Source organism: Lissotriton helveticus, chromosome 1_1, assembly GCF_964261635.1.
Source record: "Lissotriton helveticus chromosome 1_1, aLisHel1.1, whole genome shotgun sequence".
Classification (NCBI taxonomy): Eukaryota; Metazoa; Chordata; class Amphibia; order Caudata; family Salamandridae; genus Lissotriton; species Lissotriton helveticus.
The window spans coordinates 419,753,599-419,777,650 of NC_136057.1; the positions used below are offsets into that span (position 1 = coordinate 419,753,599).

General features: G+C 47.2%; 1 protein-coding gene across 8 annotated transcripts in view; it reads right to left on the reverse strand.

Annotated features, from left to right (window-relative positions):
- The window catches only part of AMN1 (antagonist of mitotic exit network 1 homolog), an 851,867-nt gene that overhangs the window by 405,142 nt on the left and 422,673 nt on the right, over positions 1 to 24,052 (reverse strand). The gene's annotated exons all lie outside the window — the stretch shown is intronic.

The window sequence follows — 24,052 nt, forward strand, 5'->3', positions numbered from 1 at the left end:
TGGCCTGTAATTATTCACGTCAAGGGTATCCCTGCCGGGTTTCGGGATGGAGATCACAGAAGCTTGCATGGTCGTGGCAGGTAGGTGGCCGACCTCATAAGCGGTCTTGTAAATTTTCTCTAAGACAGGTACCAGCGTATCAGAATAAGCCTGATAAAATTCCGCAGGCAGTCCGTCCATGCCAGGGGTTTTTCCCCGGTTAAGGGAGTGGATAGCCTGTTTCATTTCCTGTCGTGTTATGGGTCCGGCCAACTCAGTCCACGCTTCCCGGGTCAGGGTCGGGAACGGCAGCTCTCGCAGGAATTCCATCATGTCGTCACCACCGCCCTCGGGGGGCATATAGTCTTTCCAAGAGGGCCTTAAAAGTAGCATTAATTTCCGACTGTGTGGTCACCTCCCTACCCGTTTCGTCTCTAATTCGCGTAATCACAGGGATGTCGGGGGTGTCACGAACCAGGCGAGCCAGCAGGGCTCCAGATCTATCCGCCTCCGCATGTTGGCGTTGCAAATAGTCCCTATAATCTATAACCCTCAGTGTTTCTAGGAGTTCCGCGTGTTCTATGTTGCATAACTGTAAGTCTTCCTTTCGCTCCGGGTCTACTCCCGCTGCCGTCTCTAGTTCTTTCAGGCGGTCCTCAACCTCACGCAGCTTCCCTTAATTCTCTTGCCGGGCCCCCACCAGTTGGCCTATCGCTTCCCCTCGTATCACAGCCTTCATGGCATCCCATACCACTAGTTTCGAGGACCTGGAGTCCCAGTTCTCCCTGAAATAGTGAGTTAGGGTATCAGATAGATGTGTGCGGAACGGGGCATCTTCTAAAAGTAAGGGGTTGAGTCTCCAGGTGGGTACCGGTGAAGGGACTCTCCCCCAATGTAGTTCAAGTGTCAGCGGTCTGTGATCCGAAAATGTTTTTGCGAGGTAGTCCGAGGACGTACACTTAGTCAGTAGGGAGGTAGTGCACAAGAATCTGTCTAGGCGAGTATGTAGGTTATGCATTGGGGAGTAGTATGAGTATACCTTGTGTGTTGGATGCAAGTTACGCCATACGTCTGTCAGTCCCCATCCCTGAAGCCACGTCCCAAATGAGTCGACCATCTTGTGCACTCCCGTCGTCTGGAGGGGGGTGTGATCTGTCCAAGTCAACATTCAAAACCATGTTCCAATCTCCCCCCAGTATCCAGGGAATATCTATCCAGTCAGTTAAGGCCCGCCCTATAGTCGCTAAAAACCTGTCCTGATCAAAGTTCGGGGCGTAGATGCTTCCTAGGACCAGCATCGTACCGTCTAATCTGCCTCTCACCAAGATATAGCGTCCCTGATCGTCTACCTTCCTCTCTAATTCCACAAAAGGAGTGCCATGTCATACCCATATAGTGGCCCCTCTGGAGAAGGCAGAGTACGTCGTGGAGAACACAGACCCTCTCCACTTTTTTCGCAATGTGTGTGCTTCAGACAGTGTTAGGTGGGATTCCTGAAGGAATACTATCTGCGCCTGTTGGGGAATTAAAAAGGCGTGTATTCTGTGTCGTTTTTGTACTGCGCCTAGCCCTCGTACATTCCAGGTAGCCAGCCTATATTTCCCTATCGTGTCAGCCATGTCCAAGTACAAGTGGTACAATGAGTATCATTTCGTGTTGAAATGAAATGAAATGAAATGAATGCTGAGTGTATCATCAATGCTAGCCAGGAGACGTTACCCACCCTTTCCCCAACTCGAACTTTATAGGCGCAGCCTAGGAATTTTGCTGTGCCGAACCAAAAAATGCAAAACATAACCAAACAATCTACGGTGCATGCGCCTTTGGGGGGTCGGCTAAGCATGGGCCGTGTCCAGAACGCCATACTTGTCAGCGCTGCCGGCTCAACGGCGCCGCCGGGAGAGTCATTGTGTAAACATCAATTACTGACAGCCTCTAGGGGGAGATTTTGTTGTCACTTACTTAGTATCGTACCACTTACTTCGCGGGGATGGAAGTCATGAGGTCCTTCAATCACATCCATCATACGGTAAGCATATCCCGGGTCAGTCGGACCTCAACACATAGCTAAGTAACTGACTCAGGTCCCCCTGTTACAGAGTCCCTCCCCCCTTCATGAACTCGACTTTTCAACCAGTATACAAAAAAAAAAGGATATCATTAGATCTTAGAGTCCCTGGTATCGTCCGTATCAGCAGTTATTCTTGGGCGCTGTCGAGGAGTTCATCCGCTGCTCTAGGTGTGACTGTCGGGAACAATACCATACTGTGTTCCGAGTCGGAATGCAAGGTGCTGTCCTCAGTGTCCGTATGTATTGTCTCTCTTTCCTCCCAGAAGGAACCCACCATCGCGACGGCGTCTTTTTGCCCTTCATTCTGTTGGAAGACAGTAGGCTGACGCCGTTTGGGGTCCGTGAGCTGTGTGGTGGACATACCATCCGTGTGGTCTAAGGCGTCCTTGGAGCCGCTGGCCGTTGATCCCTGTGTCGGCCCCGGGTTCTTTTCAATGTCCATCACCTCCAACCATTCTTCCACATCCGTGGGGCTTTCAAAAAAGTGAGTTTTATTGTCGTGGATCACCTTAAGTCGGGCTGGAAACAACAGGGCATAGCGGAGTTTGGCCTTCTGTGGTAAATATTTTAGTAATTTACCTTGATCTGAATTTCTAGGCAATATAAATAAGTTCAAGTATGAAGAGCAGAGTCCGTGGTGGTTCGAATTCAGGGTCTTTATTCAGTAACTCGAGTTAAGGGAGATCTCCGTCACCTGAGGAGGATCGGAAGAATCTCTAACTTTATTCTCAGAACATACAGTATATATAACAGAAAAAGAGGAAGGAGCTTCCTTTCAATGCATGCCCGGATCGTATGTTGAAATAGAACAGAAGTCATGTAGGCCCGGATCATATGTGGCAATAAAACAGAAGTCAAGACCATAAAAGGAGGCAACGTCGTGAAAAGGGGGCACATGGTAGAAGAAATAGGGCTGAGTAATGATTCAGAATGAGGAAGCACAAGAGAGGCAAAGGTGTGAAGAAATACCGCTAGGCTAGTTCCTTAGATAAGAGAGAGAGGGTTGTGACAGGATGTCTTTGTCGTGTTTCAGCATTCGGGAGCTCTTCTTCTCGGAATTGGTTGTCGTGGTTTAACAGAACGGGGGCTATTTCTCGGAATAGGTCTGATTATAGGGAAATGGTTACAGATGGGGGGTCTTGTTCTCGGCGTTGGCTTGACCACAGAAATGTATGGTTTAACTGAGGAAACTGGTTCTCGGAATCGCCCTGAGCATAAGGGTGTAATTTTTGACCTTTTTGGGGAAGGAGAGTGCGTGTGCAACTTCGTGAGGTGCATGATCAGCGCGTGATCGGTTCGTGCTTGTGTGCTTGTGTTCTCGTGTGTTCGTGTTTTAGCAAGATGGGCTCGGGGACGTGACTGAAGAGGGTGTATGATGGGACATAACTGTACGATAAATACTCGTTTTCCACATTCCCTCCTTGTCCCATAATATACCCTTCTAAAACTCTTTGCCTTTTCTAATCCACTTCTATACTCATTAGGCCGTTTACTTGTTCCTGCAACATGATTCTTTCCTTCTTTGTCTTTCTGGACTGGGTTTTTGGAATACAGGCGGTGGCACAGGAACTACAGAGTGCTGGACCGCACTGAATACAGAGGCAGCAGGTGAAGAGAATGGCTAGAGCGAGACCTATGACTGTAAGTGCCTTCCATCCCCATGAGGACAGGAGGCCCCAGAGCCAACCTGTCAGGGACCAGGCACCAGTGTCTGCATCTAGTTTTCTGGAAAGTATATGAAGGCGGGAAATAGCAGAATACACCGAGGGTGCGTTGTCTGGGATAAATACACAGCAGCTGGACCCGATCAGTTCACATACACCACCACGGTTAGCCAGTATGATATCTAAGACCATACGGTTCTGTAACGTCATGAGTCTGTCTGCAGCCATCTCAGCGGTGATGTTACTTAATACACCAGCTGTTACGTTTACGGCTCCCTGGACTACACGAGTCAGTTGTCTTATGTGGCGGCTATTGATCATAGGCCCCCAGAATGGGATGATTCCTTTAAAGAAGTCGCCGGCCTCTTGGTCCGCTGTATCTTCAGCATCTATGGCCCCCCTTCGCCGTCTATTAATCACGGACGGAGGGTCACTGAGATGATAAACTGCTGGGGCGGTGTAGGTAGGGGGAAGGAGAAATGCAATGTAGCATTTTCCGGACCAGCCTTGAGGTAGTCAAGTGCGTGCGTGAGGTCCACAGATAAAGTATGTGTTGGGGGCAGTGGTCATTGTTGGGAAATTAGGATCAGGTAAGGTGTACGTCTTGTTACATTCACTATCTCCCATTTTCTGACCCTTGCCCTTTCCTCTTACACAGAATAGGCCCTAATGGGACACAGCCCATCCTCCCTGGTCTGCCTGTCTCGTCTGGGCTGAGAATGTTTCCCTAAAGGAGGTAGTATCATTAAAGAGGGAATAACTGGTGTTTTCATTATTGTCTGCTCGTCCCCATGTAGTGGTAAGTGTTATCATTCTTCCTACGGCACGTGCTGTCTTTGTCTGTATCTCATTCCAGGTACTAGTGTTCTTGATCTGGGTCTCAGGAATGTTTCTAACAGAGGCGGAGAATATCATAGAGAGTGCATAGGTAGATCCAGCATAGCCGAAAGGGAGAGGAATAAAAGGCATTCCTCCATGTACGGAGTGTGGCATTAGGCCGCAGACCCAACAATTGGTCTTGTTAATTACTAGTTGATGTGGATGGAGTGTGGTGATGAACGTGTTATTGAAGAATTCATTTCGTCTGCTCTTGAGGTGTGGAGGAAGATCTATGTATGAATGCATAGCAGTGTTGTTCAAAGGCGTGGGGGAAGATGGTGGGAAAGCTAGATGAAGGAACCAACCTAGACAAGCCATGATGCAGAGGATGGAGAGGAGAAAAGAGATCTTGTTTTTAAACAAGTTTGCACAAAGAGTCTTTATCTTCATGATTTCGGCTGCTTAGTCTTTGAGAGGAAAAAATGCACCAGTAACCGGACTCTTCCCAGCAACCGCTTCACCAAGCGTCCGTCTTGGGCTTAAATAGCCACTGGCAGGCCGGATTCAGATGCAATGTCTCAAGTCTGTTTGGGGTGGGATCGCAGCCGCGATTTGTACTCTTCTTGGGGTAAAAGTTCAGGAGTGGGTAAAACAAAGTCTGTCGTTTCAGTGTCTTTAAAGTCTGGTTTTTCAGTGTCTCTGGTCTCAGGATCAGCAACAGTGTCCGGAGTTGGTCCGTAGAAGGGTTTGCAGTGGGAGACGTGGAGCCAGCCTTTTCGTCCCTCGACCTTGACAGCGGTTCTCGTCGTCAGCAGCACCAGCTTGGGGGACGTCCACCTTTTCTCCAGAGGGCTGGTTCGATCAAAATTTCTGATGAGCACCCATTGACCAGGCTGAAGGGAGTGCTTGTCGGGCATGGTCTTGTCTGGAAAAGCTGCAGCCACCTGTGAACGGCAAAAACGTAGTGCAGACATCAAAGAAGCCAAGTAATCTGTCAGTACATTTGCATCAATGTCAATTATCTTTTTAGGAGATGGTACACCCCAAATATTCGGAGGCCTCCCAAAGGTGACCTCGTAGGGGGGACAGGCCTGTCCGGGAATGTGCCACCATTCGCATATAGAAGAGGGCAACCGGAAGGGCTGTTACCCAGTCTATTTGCTTGTCAGCACAAATCTTCGCCAACTTCGTTTTTAATGTCTGGTTGTGTCGTTCAACTAAGCCTGCTGCTTGGGGATGCCTAACACAGTGGAACTTCCAGGTGTATCCTAGCAGTAAGGAGACAGCCTCCATCAATTTGTAGGAGAATGGTTGTCCGTTGTCAGAGTATATAACTCTTGGCAACCCATATCGAGGGAAAAATTCCCTTACCAATTGCTTGGCAGTCATCTGGGCACCATAGTCTGGGACAGGGTATGCTTCGGTCCATCGGGTTAAGGTACAGACTACTACGAGGACATACTTATATCCCCGACATCTCTCCATCTGTATGTAGTCCATTTGTAGGTCTTCGAAGGTGTGATCAGGAGGATGGAAACCTCCTTGTTCAACTGAGATACTTTTCCCTGGATTGAACTGACAGCAAATCATGCAGGTTCGCACTTTTTGTTTGGCTGCTGCACGCAGATGCTTGTTGTGCCATATCAAATTCAGACTGTCTAACAATCCTTTTTCTCCTAGATGGGCGGGACCATAGGCAGTTTCTATCATTACGGGAACCATTAGGTCAGGGAGGAACCATTTGGACTTATCCTTTGTAACCCAACCTTGATCTGTGTGTGAACCTCTTTCCATTTTTTCTTTTCGGTCTCTGTGGCTTGGTTTTGGATGTCCACTACATCTCTGGTGGGGTCGACAACTGGACAGATAGTTCTGATGGTGGTTTCGGTGTTTAGTGTTTTTGTCTGAGCAGCATGTTTAGCTGTGGCATCTGCTAGAGCATTACCTCTGGTGATAGAATCTGTGACCTTGGTGTGTGCTTTACATTTCAGTATGGCTACTTCTGTGGGTCTGTGTATTGATTCTAGTAGCTGGAGAATAAGATCTCCATGTTGGATTTTTGTTCCATGAGAGGTTAGGAAACCTCTCTCTCTCTCCAAAGGATGCCAAAATTATGGACTACCCCGAACGCATATTGTGAATCGGTGTAGATATTGACTTGTTTTCCTTTGGACCATTCACATGCTTGGGTAAGAGCTATTAGTTCCGCTGCTTGTGCTGAACGTACAGATATTCTGGCGGCTAAAAGGACTGAATTTTCAGTAGTGACAGCATAGGCTGCTGAAAGTTCGCCTGATTGGAGGCGCATACAGGAACCGTCTACAAACAGTGTGTGTTCTGGTGTACTTAGAGGGACGTCTGTAAGATCAGACCGGGGTTTTGTGACTAGTTCGACTACCTCTAGGCAGTCATGAATCTGATTATCAGCTGGGACAGCAGGTAGTAGCGTAGCTGGGTTGAGGATATTGCATCTTTTGATGATGATATGGGGTTGGAACAGAGTGACTTCATAGCCTGTAAGGCGAGCTATGGTCAAGTGTTGTGTTTGTGTCCTATTCAAGAGTAATTCTACTGCATGGGGGACTTGTACTTCCAGAGAGTGTCCTAGTACTATGGAGTCACTTTGTCGTATTGCTAGAGCTGTAGCTGCGACAGATTTCAAACAGGCAGGCAAACCTTGTGCAACAGGGTCGAGAGTGCTAGAAAAATAAGCACAGGGACGATGTTTGTTGGCTTGTGTTTGTGTGAGTACTGACAAGGCTGTACCTTCCCGTTCTGTGACAAAGAGGACAAAAGGTTTGGCATAATCGGGTGTAGCTAGGACAGGTGCAGAGCATAATGCTTGTTTGAGGGTGTCAAAAGCAAAAGTATGATCAGGTGTCCATGGCAGTGGGGAAGAGGTTGTGGTTGTTAGCTGTATCAGAGGTTTGGCCAAGTATGCAAACTGGGGAATCCATTGTCTACAGTAGGACGAGAGGCCAATAAAGGCACGGACTTCCTTCTGTGTCTTGGGTACAGGAATGTTAAAAATGAGTTGAATTCTTTCAGGTGTGAGTGCCCTACCCTCCTTTGACAGCAGGTGCCCTAGGTAGGCCACCTGCTGTAAACACAATTGTAATTTTGAGGGTGACACCTTGTGGCCATGCTGTGCAAGGAACATTAGGACAATTTGTGATGCTTGTTCACATTCCGGTTCGGAGCGTGCAGTGATCAGTAGGTCATCGACATATTGTAATAATGTCGTATTGGTGGGCAGAACAATGTCGTCTAACCGTCTTTTAAGTGCCTGACTGTAGATACTGGGGCTTTCTGTATATCCTTGGGGAGCTCTTGTGAAACAGAAGCTACGACCTTGTAAGGAGAATCCGAATAGGTACTGACTGTCTTGGTGGATCGGTACACTGAAGAAAGCATTCTTCAGGTCGATTACAGTGAAATGTGTAGCCTCAGGATCTATGGCTGTTAACAGAGTACTGATGTGTGAGACCACGGGGTATTGTGGTACTACACATTTGTTGAATTCACGTAAGTCAACCACGAGTCTGTAGATTGGTGGCGCACCGTCATCAGTTTTCTTTCGGACTGGCAGACCTGGCGAGTTACATATGTTGGAAGGTACTTCTCTGACTACTCCTTTTTGTATCAGGTCATCAATAATTTGGATAAGGGCTTGTTCTGCATCTGGAGGTAATTTAAACTGACGGACACGGGGTAGGACAACGCCTTCTTTCAATGTCACTAGGTGTGGTGTAATATCCATAAATCCTACGTCTGTTGGATCAGTAGCCCACAATGTGACGGGAATGTCTCTTAGTCTTACATCTAGTTCTCTTGTGGTGAAATGGCCTTTAAAATCTCGGAGGAATAGTCGGACTCCTTCCGGGGAACAACATATTATAGCACCTAGTTCTTTTAGTGTCTGAATGCCAAGGAGATTCTCGGGGCAGGATTTTGTAAGCACTAAGTCGGTGGAAGTTTTAAGAGGACCAACTTGAAGTGATATTGGTTCAGAAACTTGATTGATGACAGGTGTACCTGAAAAACCCAAGGAAATACTATTTGAGCCAGAGAGGGGTACCTTGGGAACTTCATTGTGTTGCACTGTCGTCCTACTAGCCCCGGTGTCGATCAGAAATTTACATAGAGACCCTCTTGGTCAACCGGGACCGGGATCAGTGGACGACTATCGTGTTCCTCCCAGCGGTTTCATAAAATTGTGGGGAATTCAGGATAGGATGACACTGGATACTGATAGAGTTGGGTAGTAGGTTTTGTATCAGAAGGTCGAGGGGGATAGTTACGAGGTTGTGTCTTCCCAGTGGCAATATTATGTTGTAATACTGGACAGTCACGCACAAAATGACCTGGCTTTTTGCAATAGTTAAAAGTAACTTTTTCCTGCCATACTTGGGGTTGTTTAGGAGTCTGTTGGATCGTATTAGTCTGTGCCACCAATACCTTCATTTTAGTATCCTTTGTCCTTTTCTTTTCTTGTTCTTGTTCGTCTCTAATTCTATTTTGATGATATTGGAGCATCTGAAGGGCTTGTGAAGGAGAGCTTGCTTGCCAAGTACTCTCTACCTTCAGTACTCTATTTCTAATCGTCTATAAAGCATTTTCTACAAATTTGGAGACAAATAATCGACTATAGGCGTCTCCACCTGAGGAGAGACCACTGTTGATTAGAAAACATTTCTCCAATCTGGTATAATAGTCCCCTATATCCTCGTCTGGTTTCTGTTTGCATGCAGAGATAGCGAACCAATCTTCCTTCTTAGTGGTCAGTAACTGAGATAGTATTTTAGGGAGACAGCGAGGGAGTTCCTGAACTAGGGGTCCTAAGCCTTGTCCAGGATTGCGAGTAATGTCTTCTTTCTCTAATTCCGTCCATGTTACCTTTTTCCCTTCAATCTCCCAGTCCTTTCCCTTTAGTTTGTCATACGTTCCCTGTGGTAATAGGACCTTGAGTAGAATATTGAGGTCCTTATAAGTAAAGGAACCCATTTGGAGGATATCCTTGAGTTCCCTATGGAAACCCGAGGGATCCTTTTCATGAGAAGGGACCATTTTCTTCATTTCTAGTATCTCTATTTTTATCAGAGGGGTCTAAACAAACGTTTGTTGTAACTTTCCTGCGGAGTCTGCTACGGGGTGTACTTCTCGGAGAGGGAACTGTCCTTGGTCATATTGATGGGCATTTATATCATAACTGTCTGTAAAGCACTGAACATATCGCTGTCGTAGGTCAAGAAGAATATTTAGAAACTCTTGTCCCCTGGCCACCCACCTCCCTTCTAAACAGTCCAGTAAGAGAGAGTGTAACTTTTTAGGCGGGCAACCAGTGTCTTCGTACATTGTAATGAGGTGTTGAACCATATAGATGCTGGCTAGTCTTTGAGAAGTTAGAGGGATTGATAAAAACATTTGGGCAACTATATCAGGGCCATATATAGAGTATTGAGATACCCAATGTGTGCTTGATCTAGCGAGTTCTTTTTCTTGTGTGGTGAGTGGAGGCTCGTCGTCCATCCAATCATCTAGGGCTTCTTGTGTTCGTTGGAACAACTCATCTGTGGGGGCTGACAATTTCTTAGTTTTAAGTTTGAATTGTCCATTATTTTGAGAACGAGGGATACGGGAACGTAGTGCACCGTGAAAAGAAGTTCCTTCTCCCCTGTATTCGTTTGTACTTTCATTCTCTGTTTCCTGGGTATGGGCATCTTTTTGATGGTAATCAGAAACCTTACTCGTGAAGAGAGGAATAAAGAGATCTATTTCTTTTATTTTATTATAATTTCCTGCGACTACTGCTTGATCTAGTTGTAACAAATCACCAGGAACTCTTTTTCCTGCGCTAGCTATCATTCTGATGAAACAAGTGATCATGAACCGTGAGAGGCATTTTTTATGTGCTATGGGTCTATTCTTAATAGCTTCCTGTAAGGTTTCTAAGTTTTCTCCTGTTCGGAGAGCCTCGTAAATTTTATTTAGGCAATTTGTGACATTCGGCACTTCTTGTAGACCTTCTAGAGTCTCTCGTAGGCGAAGAGAGATGCTTGCTTGTGACCCTTCCCCTGGGGTTGGGTCATAATCGCACTCTAACATGGGTGGAGTTTCGCTAAGAGGCGTCAGGGGTGGGTTCGGTCTGGGCGACTATTTGTCTGGCTATTATCTGATTGGTATAAGCAGGAGGAGGTTCCATTAAGTAGGTAGTAATAAAATCATCGGGTACGGGAGAAACCTTAGGACGTGGAGGTGCTGTAGGGACACTAGAATCTGAGCTAACCTCGGACCCTATTTTCGGTGAGAGGACAGGGTATATACCTGTCGCAGAGGCCGAGGCCTCCCTTTTCTTTTGTTCAAAACTAATATCATCGTTCTGATCCTGTAACTTTTTTATCTTACTTTCTTCTGACATTCTCTTTGCTTTCTCAACTTTCCCTTGCTCTTTCTGTTCCCTTCGATGTGCTTCTTTTCGCCATATTTCAACGCTTTCTAACATCGAAGGTCTTGCCTTCTTTTCCCAACACCTTTTTTCAACCGCCATAATACAATTCAAATCCCATGTGCCACTCTTTGGCCATCTGATCGCAACGTCTAAATCTTTAGTATAACCTTCCCAAAGATCCAAATACAAGATGGCACCAATCCCATGTTTAGTATACATAAAGTAACCAGGAGTATCCTTCGGGGGGACTGGTACAGATTGTTCCAGTAACCCCTTCCGGGTACCCAGTTTACACAGTTTAGAGAACAAGGGCATTGTATCAAACACAAACAAAGATTTTTATACTTGGAAAAAAACTCGATATACTCTGAGTATCAGAGTACAAACATACCGTTTTCTAGAAACCTAGAACCCGTCTTTACCGTGCTCTGAAAACTCAGAACCCGTCTTTACCTTGCTCTGAAAACTCAGAGCCCATCTTTACCGTGTTCTGAAAAGATCAGAACCCGTCTTTACCGTGTTCTGAAAAGATCAGAACCCATCTTGATACACTCCCAGCAGTACTCACCGAGGTGTAGAGAACTTGAAGATCTTGAAGATCTGGACACTTGTTTACGCAGCGCTCGTGGACAGGGACTGGTCGGGTTTCAGACGACCTCGGACTCGGCAATCTTCACAGGTTTCGGGCTCTGGGTCGAGACTTCCGCTGTCGTCCTCACCGCCTCGTATGGATGGCTAGGCCGTGGCTCGGTCCCTCTTCGACACGAAGGAGTTCATGCAGGAACACCCTGCAGTGTGCACTTGGAAGTCCGTCGATGTTTTGAAGAGACCGGTCTAGGTCCGCATCACCGGCGTGTGGGGAGAAAGGGAAGTACCTGTTCGGGCGCCAATTTGCTGTGGTAAATATTTTAGTAATTTACCTTGATCTGAATTTCTAGGCAATACAAATAAGTTCAAGTATGAAGAGCAGAGTCCGTGGTGGTTCGAATTCAGGGTCTTTATTCAGTAACTCGAGTTAAGGGAGAGCTCCGTCACCTGAGGAGGATCGGAAGAATCTCTAACTTTATTCTCAGAACATACAGTATATATAACAGAAAAAGAGGAAGGAGCTTCCCTTCAATGCATGCCCGGATCGTATGTTGAAATAGAACAGAAGTCATGTAGGCCCGGATCATATGTGGCAATAAAACAGAAGTCATGACCATAAAAGGAGGCAACGTCGTGAAAAGGGGGCACATGGTAGAAGAAATAGGGCTGAGTCATGATTCAGAATGAGGAAGCACAAGAGAGGCAAAGGTGTGAAGAAATAACGCTAGGCTGGTTCCTTAGATAAGAGAGAGAGGGTCGTGACAGGATGTCTGTTTGTCCTGTTTCAGCATTCGGGAGCTCTTCTTCTCGGAATTGGTTGTCGTGGTTTAACAGAACGGGGGCTATTTCTCGGAATAGGTCTGATTATAGGGAAATGGTTACAGATGGGGGTTCTTGTTCTCGGCGTTGGCTTGACCACAGAAATGTACGGTTTAACTGAGGAAACTGTTTCTCGGAATCGTCCTGAGCATAAGGGTGTAATTTTTGACCTTTTTGGGGAAGGAGAGTGCGTGTGCAACTTCGTGAGGTGCATGATCAGCGCGTGATCGGTTAGTGCTCGTGTTCTCGTGTGTTCGTGTTTTAGCAAGATGGGCTCGGGGACGTGACTGAAGAGGGTGTATGATGGGACATAACTGTACGATAAATACTCGTTTTCCACATTTCTGAAGCCTCTTTTTATGTCATAATAAGAGGACAGTTGTTTCTGCACCAGGTTGGTGTAGTCCGGATACAGTGAGATACGTTTATTTTCATATTCGATGAGGGACTTTACCCGGGCTTTCTGAAGCAACACATCCCTATCCCGGTAGTTGAGGATTTTAACAATCAGTGGGCGTGGCGGCTGCCCCGGTCTCGGTTGTCCAGTGGGAATCCGGTGGGCCCTCTCCACGCAGAAAAACAGTGACAGGCCTTCCTAAGCCACGTTATCCCGGAACCACTGTTCCATGAATTCCGTTGCGTAGGCTCCCTCGCTCCGTTCCGGAAGTCCATTGACGCGGATGTTATTGCGCCGATTGACGCCTTCGGCATCCTCTACCCGCTCCATGAGGGATTTTACTTGGTGTTGGATTTGTAGGATGGAGCCGGTGTGGCCCGCTACCGTCGGGGCAAGTTCGTCAACACCGTACCTTGATCTCTAACTCTGTCCACCAGCTTGTCGTGGTCGGCCTTTAACAGCGAGAGGTTAGTGGTAAGCGTGCCCACCTGCGCCTCCATCGCAGTCCTGGAATCTCTGATTTCTTTGAGTATCAGGTCCAGTTTGTCCATTTGCTGGTCACCAGAGGGCAGAGTTCAGTGTCATCGGTGCGGAGCCCCTTAGATCAGTGTCTAGGAGATGCCCCGGGGGTGCCCCATCCCTGCCGTCCAATGCTTTTGCCCCTTTCCGTACCATGATGCTCCTCTTCGGGCCCAATCAGTGTCTGGGGCTATGACCCGGAGCGGGCGCCTTCCAATCACTATGCCGTCCCTGCTCAAGCCTCCGACCCTGTTTTCGGTGTCTTCGGCAGCTAGCTATCCCGCAGAGTAGGGCCTGTGCAGTCCTTCTCCCAGGGCCTCGCAGACAGCACCCAGCGCTCGTTGCCTCGACGGAGTCCAGGGGGATGACCCACTAGGTGTGTGACTGGCTGCCTCTGCTCCCTTCCCACAGCGCGGAGGCACCTCAGCCCGGCGGTTTGTCCTCGGGCGCAGGGCAGTAATGGTGGTCTCCCGCGTTCCCGGGCCCTCACTCAGGCCGGCTCCATCCGCATTCCCGGCTCACAGCAGCCCTCACCTCATGTTGCATCAGGGGAAGGGAGGGGGGATGGAAGGCAGGCAGGATATCGGGGTTGTCCCCCCCCGCGTCTCCACTCGCCTCCAGCAGTCCACCAGGTCGCTGGGCGGGCCACCGAGGCAGCGCAGCAGCCAGGCCTCTACCGGAACGGCCTCACCTCAAATTTCAGGCCTTCTCTCCGACCTTTCGTCCGCCGCTCGGCCAGAGCCCTCCACCGGCACGCAGGCAGGCACCCACACGTCCGCCTCAGTCTCCGGCGTCGCCGCAGGCAGTCTCTCCGGAACAGCCGCGGGCCGCCGCGCCGGTCTGCGCTCCTCGCTCCGGTCACGCCCACCACTCGAGGTCCCGGCTTGTGACCCGGAGCTAGGCCCCAATCGTCACTCTGTCGTCCGTTCGGTGTCCCGGGCTCGTGTGACCTCCGGATTTTCACCGCGGCGTGTAGGGGCTCTGCGGAGGCAGCTCCCGTCCCGTAGTGGCGTATGTCGTCACTCAGGCACGACTTACAGGATTTTTGGCCCACCGGAGCTCTAGCAGACTCCGACCGCCATCATGGCCTGCTAGCCACTCCCCCCCCCCTCTATCGTAGATCAGCATGTTGCTGATTTTTAACTCGGGGCTTGCATTCATTAAGTTGCTCGAGTTTGGTTCTCATTTTATTTCCAGTGTACCCTGGCTTACACAGGGACAGAGGCTCCTCTGGAAGAGGTCCAAAAGATGGAGCTCCCCAAGTCCTAAACTGGCCCAAGTGGTTACATTGTATAATCAAAGCACCTAGGAAAGAAAACGCGGCAGTTAGAAAACACATGCTAAAAACTACTGTTGATTTTCCACCTAGTTTCTTTGCTCATGTGCCAGTTTACACATTTAGTCGTGTCTCTCTTTTACCCGCAGGTACTTTTTACGGCAGACTACCAGGTGGTGAGGTAAAGATTACTACTGCTGCCTACTATTGTAGTCTGCTGGGTCCGATCACAGCCTTTCTCTGTTGTAGCCGTGCACTTACTGTGAACCCCTACTATTGCTGTATCTCAGTGCTTTGTATTGTTGATCTAGTAACTTATCTTTTTGCACCTTTGCCATCAGCATTGCCACGAGCAAATTCTAAAACATTTCTATTTAGACATTTATAAGCACAAATAATTCTCCAATGGCATCATGGTGCTAGGACCAGCCGCTAAAGCTGCACACGAGGACATATTTTCATAATACACTAATACGGCGAAACCAATTGGCATGGCCAATGCTTGTTTTTAGAGAGAGTTTTAGATGTATTAAATTCAATCATACAACCAAGAGTTTCTCAGAGTTGATGCATGAACTTCAGACAGGACAAGCCAGAGAAAGACAATCTGTGCTCCCTGTTTCAGAATTGTTCTGTTTAAAAGGTTCTGCTCACAGCGGGGCGAGGCAAGATGGCGGCCAGGAGTTTTAGGCAGGGATAGAAGGAGGTGAGCGCCGGCAGCAGCGTCAGCAACATCCCGCAGCACACAAGACCCCCCCCCCTTCACCCGCCAAGCACAGATCACCACACCAGACTCACCACGCTCGCACTCGCACTACCAACTTCGTGCACCACAGAGTCGCCGAAGAGAGACGGAGGCGCTAAGGGAAGCGAAACTGATACCAAAGCAGGGCGCGGCCATTATTGCAAAACCAACGGGACGATCGGGAGAGCAAGCGAGGGGAAAAGGGCAAGTGGTGCCGGAAGCAACGTTTACCGACACCCAAGTGCGCTCAAGACCCTCGCCGCTACCACCGATACCTACCAGGCCCGCATACAATACCCCAAACACAGGGAACACCCGAGGAATACGAGGGCAGAAACCGAAAGCAAACAAGTCCCATCTTAGGGCGCCGCCATTACCGGAAGTGGCCAAAGGAATAAACAGGGAGCAGGGAGAGAGAGCGACAAGCTCACTAGCAAGAACGAGACTAAAAGACAAAGAAACAGATACTGCCCGCGACCAAGTCAAACAAAGAAGAAGGCGTAGACAGACAAAAGAAGTCAGAGGCGTAAACACACAACCGCACAAGGAAGTACGCCAAAAAGCTGCACGGTGCCCCCGCAGCCGCCGAAAGGGTGAGGAGAAAGGGGAGGTGGCAACAAGCTGCAAGCCGCCAGCCACATACGAGGGACCACGAGTCTAGCGCGGAAAAGAGACAGAAAGAGCACAGGCCGCCACTAACCTAGTGGCGATACCAGTCCTGCCGCACAAAACCCAAAGCCAAAGAGCCGCCTATCACCAATATGAGCGTATAAAGAACACAAGAGAGCTCAAGCTGAACAGGGGCGAGGACTGCAGGAGGAGAGAACAACAAAGGGTCCATAGCGCACACATCCCTAGCGCTGGCAGGAGCTAAAGCCAAAACGAGGACGAGGAACATAAGAGAACCAAGCAGGTACAGGAATAACAACCTTACCCAGGCACCAAGAAGGGAACCGACGAAAGGACTACCGTTACACCAGAAAGAAGGCAGAACGAGCCACCTACAATCCAGAAGAGGCATGGAGGGGAATCCCGGCAACGACACTAAAAAGCATAGGAAAGAGCTGCCCGAATCACCACTCAAACAAAAGAGCGAAACAACTCTGGACACGATCATAAAGAGGGTCAATGAGGGCAACGCAGTGGCCAAGCTAACAAAGGTCACGATTGACAATATGCAGCTGGAACGGACGGCAATAAGAGCCGATCTACACAGCACCAAAACCAGAATTGAGGCGGCAGAGAAGCGCATCAGTGACATGGAGGACATAACCATAACCAACAACAAAACCATAACAGAAAACTCCATGATCTCAAGAACGCTCCAAAGACAGCTAGCGGAACAAGATGATCGCGCCCGAAAAGGAAACATCCGAATTCTAGGAATACCCGAAGGCACAGAAGACAAAGCAGGCGCGTGCACAACCATGCTCAAGGAGATTCTACCACAACTAACTGGCCTCAATTTTGACAGACAATTTGAAGTAGACAAAGCATATAGAGTTCCAGCTACGAAACTACCACAAGGCAAAGGTCCCCGACCAATAATCTGCAGCCCTCTGAGAGCAAACCACACGGAAGCAATTTTCGCCTTTGCCCGGAAGAACCCGAACCTGAAATGGGAAAGCAACAATATAATCCTCACACAGGACTTCTCGAGAAAGACGGTCGAGACTAGAAAAGGCTTCCTATCGCTAAGAGACGCACTACGCAAACGGAACATCACCTACAGTTTCGCCGGCCCGGCGCGCTTCAAGATCTCAGATAAATGGAAAACACTGATCTTTGACGATCCGAACGAACTAAAGAGGTACATCCAAGGTCCACCAGCAGAAGGAGGAAGCCAAAAACATAGGAGCAACAAAGAGAAGTGCCTCACCGGACACCGAAGGAAAGTCAGACTAGGACCACAACCGGTTTTCTGCAGAACTAGAGACTCTAAGGAAAGAAATTACCTCGACAGCAAACTACCTCACAACCTGTCTACCTCATAGAAAACAGAACCTACCTCGAAAACCCATGCGGCGGGGAGCAAAGAACGGGAAGCAGCCTTTTGAACTGGGATGCAGTACTGACCAGACATATCCTTTATGCTAACTAACCGGCCCGAACCGGGCTCGCGAGGTCTATTAACTGGGAAAGGACTTCTCACTTTTAACCTCAGGGGGATTCTGGAGCAAGGAACTTTGCTGTCGCACACCCACTCAGCAAAAGACGGGGGAGGAGGGGGAGAGGGAGGGGGGACACGGGAGGGAGGGAGGTCATCAGGTACAGATATATGGGGTCTCTATGCCTACTACTTTTTCTATTCTTCCCTTTCTTTGCTTTCTGTCTTCTCTATGCAACTACCGCTCAAAACTAGAAGGGTCACGTACACAGCTACCAACCAACAGGATCAGTCTAGGCCGCCAAAAGGTGGAAGGCGAACTATGGCAAACAAAGAGGCTAAGCAACACACCGACAAGAACGTATATCAATAGCATACACTACGTAACAGGGAAGACCTACAACACTCAGAATGACACATAAACGGCAGAACAACCTCGCAGCCAACCTAAAAGTAGTCTCTTTCATTGTTAAAGGCCTCAACCATCCAGTAAAGCGAAGGAAAGTCCTAGAGTACCTAGCCAAGCTAAAATCAGATGTGTGTGTCCTCCAAGAGACTAAACTCTCCGCAGAAGATATAGGACGCCTCCGAGCTAACTGGATAGAGCAGGCAATAGGCTCCCCGGCACGCAACAAAAAAAAGAGGGGTCATAACACTAATAAACGAGAAGGCCAAACTAGTTCTAAACGATTCATGCGCAGATGAGGAAGGGAGAGTCCTTATAGCAAGCCTGACCAGAGGGGAGGAAACACTACATATCACCAACATCTATGGGCCAAACACAGACGACAAAGACTTCTGGGCAAAAGTAGAGGAGAAACTGAGCGCACTCCCACAGGACGACCTTCTAATAGTGGCGGGCGACCTAAACCAAGTACTAGACCAGGCAACAGACAGACACCCACAAAGACCTAGCCATGACACACAGGGGGGGAACATTCTCAAGAACATGTGCACCAGGTTCAAGCTAAAAGATCCATGGAGACTCCAAAACCCAGACGGAAGGGACTACACCTTCTACTCGCACCCCCACAACTCATACAGCAGGATTGACTACATTCTAATCTCGGAAACGCACACCCACCTTATAGATCAGACAGAAATCGCACCAAGATCAATCTCAGACCACTCACACATCAGCCTCACGCTTTCAGGCAGACACAACGAGAAGATCGCGCGCAGATGGAGATTTAACGACAACCTCCTCAGGAACAAAGAAACCACAGCCGAAATAGAAGAATCCATAAAGGAGTACCTAGACCTAAACAACAAACCAGAAACGGACAGGGGCACCCTTTGGGATGCCCTGAAAGCCACCGTCAAGGGGAAAATACTCTCCATCACTGGGCGGAAACACAGAGAGAGAAACAAGAAAGTGTCAGAACTAGAAAAAGAGATAAAAGACTTAGAGTTAGGACACATAGCCAACCTAAGGGACAGAAATACGCTCCCAACACGAACAAAAAAGAAATATGAGCTAAACAAGATCCTTAGCGAGAGAGCAGGAACATGGCTGAACAAATATAAAAAACAGTGTATTCATATCGGGATACAATCCAGGAATCCAAGGTATTCGTGGTGAATAATTATGTTCCCATCAGATACCCATCCTGTACCGCCCTCCACTTTGGATTAGGTAGATTGTAGCCTAATCTTCTTGGAGGATACAGAAGATTAGGCTACAATCTACCTAATCCAAAGTGGACATGCTTCCACTTCCTTCGGGTGAAGGATCCCAAATGATGTAGGGCGGTACAGGATGGGTATCTGATGGGAACATAATTATTCACCACGAATACCTTGGATTCCTGGATTGTATCCCGATATGAATACACTGTTTTTTAGATAGTTTTTAGTCATCCCTGACCCATTGCCACTAATAGTTGTTTCATTATATGTAGGGATCGTAGCAATGCCAGGTCAATAAAAATTTCCCTTAAAACACCCTCCCTATTGTTTAACGTGAACAAATATAAAGCCATCAACCTCTGTACGGCAAACAAAGCAGGGAAGGCACTCGCCTCCTATCTAAAAAGTAAACAAAGGCAACACGGAGTAGCAGCTGTGACAGACTCCCACGACAAATCACAAACCGCGAATAAAGAAATCCTCAGGGTTTTCAAAGAGTTCTATGAGCAGCTATACAAGGAAGACAAAACCCTAAACAAGGACGGTGGAGCAGCCCTCTTAGACAAACTATCAATGCCTACACTCACAGACACACAAAGAGAGACATTATAATTAGGAATCACAGGAGACGAGATAGAAAAGGCAGTAACAAACCTCAAGGAGAACAAAGCACTAGGCCCGGACGGTTACACAGCGAGATTTTACAAACAATTCCTACACATAGTCAAACCCACAATGGTTGAGGTCTTCACAAGCTGCATCCAGAAAGCAAGCATGACACCAACCATGGCAAAAGAAGGAAAAGACCCACAACACCCCAAGAACTACAGGCCAATCTCCCTAATAAACGTGGACTGCAAGATCTACGTGAAGATCTTAGCGACAAGACTTAATACTTTCCTGCCAAAGCTCATACACTGCTCACAAGTAGGCTACCTCAAAAACAGGATGTCACATGATAACACCAGACTCCTGTGCCACCTGATAAATCACGCCTCTAAGGGCAACAACACTGCTGTCATGATCGCCTTAGACGCGGAAAAGGCATTCGACAGAGTGTCCTGGCCGTTTCTAGAGAGGTGCATGCAGAAGTTTGGACTAGGATCCAACTATAGGAGGATGGTGATGGCACTATATAGGGAACCCAAAGCCCAGATTGTGGTAAATGGAGGAACATCAGAACCACTCACCCTAGAAAGGGGCACAAGACAGGGATGCCCGCTCTCCCCAGCCCTCTTCCTACTAGCCCTAGAGCCACTCCTAACCATGATAAGGACCAACAAACACATTACAGGCATACCGGTAGGCGACGAGACAGTGAAACTAGCGGCATATGCAGATGACATCCTCATCACCACGGAGAACCCGGCTAGATCAATAACAGCTCTTATGTCGACCATAGACCAATATGCAGGCGCCTCAGGCTACAAACTAAACAGAGCTAAATCGGAGTGCAAACCCCTGAATATACATACAACGCAAGGGGTGCTAGGTGACTCGGGGCTCACATGGCAGAAACAAATCACTGAAATACCTGGGCCTACTCTTCGAAAGAGATCTCAAGCCCACGCTTGATCTAAACGAAAAATCACTACTAAACAAAGTGAAAGCCAAGGTAGAAACGTGGTCGTCCAAATTCACCACCTGGTGGGGCAGAGTGGAGGCTGTCAAGATGATGCTGACGCCTATGGTGACCAACACGCTTGACATGCTTCCACTATGCAACACAGAGGACTTCCACAAAAAGCTCGACAAGATAATAAATAATTTCCTATAGAGAGACAAGAAGCCCAGAATCAGCTAACAAAAACTCAGACTCAACAAAAACATGGGGGGACTAAACCTATCAAACTTCAAATACTTCCACACGGCCTGTACAGCCAAACAAGGACTGTACTGGCTAACCCCAGAACAGGAATACACACCAGCGTGGCTAGCACTGGAGAAAAGAATCCTAAAAGGCCTTGACCCCATAGCCCTCTTGACGGCATCCAAACACCCGGAGATCGCCAACAATCCCATACTCAAGAACACCAGGAATGCCCTCCTTAAGATCGACAAGAAGATGGACGTTAGCATCAAGAATACAGAGTGGGAATCAATTTGGTTCAACCCAAAAATAAAATACCGGGGGAAAACACTCAACATGCACACATGGTACAAACACAGTATATCTACAACAAACCATCTGACCACCCTAGGAACACAGTACACTTTCGACACACTGAAGGATAAACACAAACTGGATAACATCGAGCTATATAACTTCCTCAAGATCAAAGTGGCAATCACCAAGGCAGAACTCAACAAACTGACCCCAGCAATACTACAATACGCTGCCAACATAAACAAAATGGGACACCAAACTTCTCACCTTTACAAGCTACTGAGCCCAGGTGCGTCCAGACTAAACAATAAAGCAATGGAGTACTGGGAGTCTCACCTAGATAGACGACTAACTGAGAGGGAAAGACCCAACCTATGGACATCAACAACACGAAAAAAAGTAACTACCACCCTAGCACAAACCAAATTCTGGCTCATACATAAGGCATACTGGACCCCCTCACGCCTGGCGTCAATAGGAATAAGAGACAGCGACACATGCTGGAACTGCAGCAAACAGAAAGGAGACCTAGCCCACCTAATATTCCACTGCCCACGAGTTAGAATATTCTGGAGTAGAATAAGCGACTTCATAAACAACACACTAGGCATCCCCTTACAACTAGACTTCCACAGCCTGGCCACGGCCTTCATGGCACCAACAATCCAGGCGAGAGAAGACAGGGACCTCATAGACCTCCTACTTACTGCGGCGGTCAAGACGGTCCTGACCAACTGGAAGGACAAAGGGAAAGCTACGTTCAAGGCCTGGTTTAATTGGGTCACCTTCCTACAAGGAGCCGACACTATAATGTCCAACCACACACCCAGAACACACACAAAGAGCGAAATGTGGCACACTCTAGACAACTACCTGTCCTCACACAAACCACCCTAGGATGGCAAACACGAGGCCAAACACACCCTTCCGCGCCGCAGGCGGAACTGACCGAGACCTGACCAATGTACCCGAACCCATGAAAAGTGTGTGACAGACCCTGCACAAGATCTTCTTCTTCCTCCTTTCTATCTTTCCTTTCTCACCACCGAGGGGGATACAAACAGCGGCTGCAATGTTTACAAAAAAAAAAACGCCCCACGAGTTCTTGTTGTACTTCGCTATGCCAGGCCTCTCCCCGGGGGCTTTTGCTAACTGTACCCCCTGTACGCTGTGCCCTGTATATATAAATCTTTTTTTTTCAATAAAACATTACTGAAATAAAAAAAAGAAAAAAAGGAAATGAGATTTTAATGAGGAACTGTGCTTATTTTAACATTAATAATGTAGGCAGCGATTTCAAAATTGTTGTTGCTTCCGGTCATCCTATTCCAATACGCTGTCTACTTTCACTCTTGCCACACCATGCACTTAGCACACAATAGAAACAATGCTTTGAAACACAATGTTATTCTCCCATTTACAACATGATGCATCATTTCTCAAGCTTAATTTCCATGTCGTGTTAGCAAAATGAATGCTTTCTGAAGGCTTCAACTATTGGCACCCCAATGTAAATCTCATGAGAACATAACCTTAATTGTAACACAACTTGTATTAACTATAAAGTGTCACAGTAACACCGGGGATGGAAAATGTATAGTAAATATCTGTGGAGAAGTGCTGACAAATGTAATTTTAAACTGTATTGACTTTTCTGTAATATGATTTGCACGATCATACCAAAATGTATAAGTTCTATTACATTTCACCCTGTAAAATGGGCTTCACTCATATGGTGTCGGGTTCACTTTCCCTAGCAGGTGACACTCTATTGGACAGAACCCTGATTTGTGGTCTATTTACTGAGCCGCAGTATACTCAGTTCTGATACTTCCTTATTTGCATGTTATTCTGAGCTTCATACTTATATCTGACAAATTATTAATTGACTGTCTCTTTGCTGTTGATTTTGCTTTCTGAAATGCCTTCTAATAAACCTTCATTGGTTTTCATTTTTAATACTTGTCAGTCTTTATTGTGAAGCCTAATGTGCTTCACATTTACTTCTGAAATGTTATTTTATATTGAATGTACATGTTGTCAAAGTCCAGTTGTTGAGCAATGAAATTCCACATGGTATTAACACCACTCCGGGTTCATCATTCAGTAGCACTTTAAAATGAAGACAGTTGATCCAAAAACAATATATTACTGTTGGCCTCTCATTGTGAAAACAATTTCTACTGTCGGCCTTTCATTGTGTTTGTTTAACAGATGGAAATGTGGTGACCTTTTCAGTGACATCTGTGCTAACTATTGATGTCATGTCAAGACTGAATCTGAAAAGAAGGATACGTTTTTTACCCATAATCCTAATTATCTTCCAGGGTTATACTGATCAACGTCATAAGCATTAAATAGTCCCGCCAATGTGCGGGGACCCCAGAGCATATAATAAATACATATTATATATATATATATATATATATATATATATATATATATATATATATACAATTTGCCAGAATTGATAGAGAACATGACTTTAAAGAAATAACACCAGAGCGAAATTGATGTGCTCACCAACTCAAATAATAATGATTTTGTTGACAAAAGCTTGAAAGAAATGCATGAAAGGATGAATAAACATAAAGATACCATCAAAACGAGAAAAGTATGGAAATTTGCCAGGGACAAAAATGACTACGAGCAAGGGTAGGTTTTTACCTTTGCTCGCAAATATGACACTGTTAAGAAACAGAAAGTGCTCCACAGGTCTGGTGTGCAGCCAGGGAGTTTACATACTAGCGAACAGGTATCTGCCTCAAATACTTTAGCCTCAAGTTCCGATTCTAGCGCCATGCTCAGTGATACTGATTCTGATCGCAGCAGCTGTGCAGATGGCACTTTCGGTACAACACTGGTACCGCTTTCTTATGCAGAA